Raw genomic sequence first — 689 nt, forward strand, 5'->3', positions numbered from 1 at the left:
AGATTTGTTTTACTATTTTCCTTTCCCTACCCCTACTCCATAATACTTTTAAAAGATTCTAAATAATGTAGTTATTTATTTATTACATTTATCATTGCATTTTTTCCTCTCATTTGCATGTAGACACCTAGGGATCTTTGCTATATTCAGTAAGCACTCACTGTAAGTGCTTACCACCATGCCTGTCTGGTTCATGGTCAGCACTCAATATCTTCTCTTTGTAACACTTTTTTTTTAAGACTACAGCACCCAGTACTCCCAGGCGATCTCCCATCCAAGTACTAACCAGGCCTGATCCTGCTTAGCTTCTGAGATCGGACGAGATTGGGCACGTTCAGGGTGGTATGGCCGTAGACACGTTGCACATTTTTGTCATCAGTCACAATCCGAATCTATTTTACCTCGGTAGATTTTACCTACCTAAAATTTTATTAAGTTCTAGGGAGCAAGAGTGAGGGACTAGAGGGCAAAACAGGGAAGAAGGGAGGACAAATGTTCTCGAGCTGCCTCCCACTCTGGGCGCTGGAACCCAGGAACAGTCTAAGGAGCTTTATGCGACGTCTCAAAAGCAGTTGTGTAGAGAAAATCAGGCAGCATTCATGCCGTGGCCTAGTTAATGGTTCACCCACGGGGCATTTCCAGGTGCTACATGCACATGTTCTGAGTGGGTTCTTGTGGAGCCCCTGCTA

General features: G+C 43.8%; 1 pseudogene; it reads right to left on the reverse strand.

Moving 5' to 3' along the window:
- Positions 1–237: 237 nt before the first annotated feature.
- Positions 238–356, reverse strand: LOC120595112 (uncharacterized; annotated as a pseudogene).
- Between the last annotated feature and the right edge of the window lie 333 nt (positions 357–689).

Source organism: Pteropus medius, unplaced genomic scaffold (assembly GCF_902729225.1).
Source record: "Pteropus medius unplaced genomic scaffold, Ma_sr-lr_union100, whole genome shotgun sequence".
NCBI lineage: Eukaryota > Metazoa > Chordata > Mammalia > Chiroptera > Pteropodidae > Pteropus > Pteropus medius.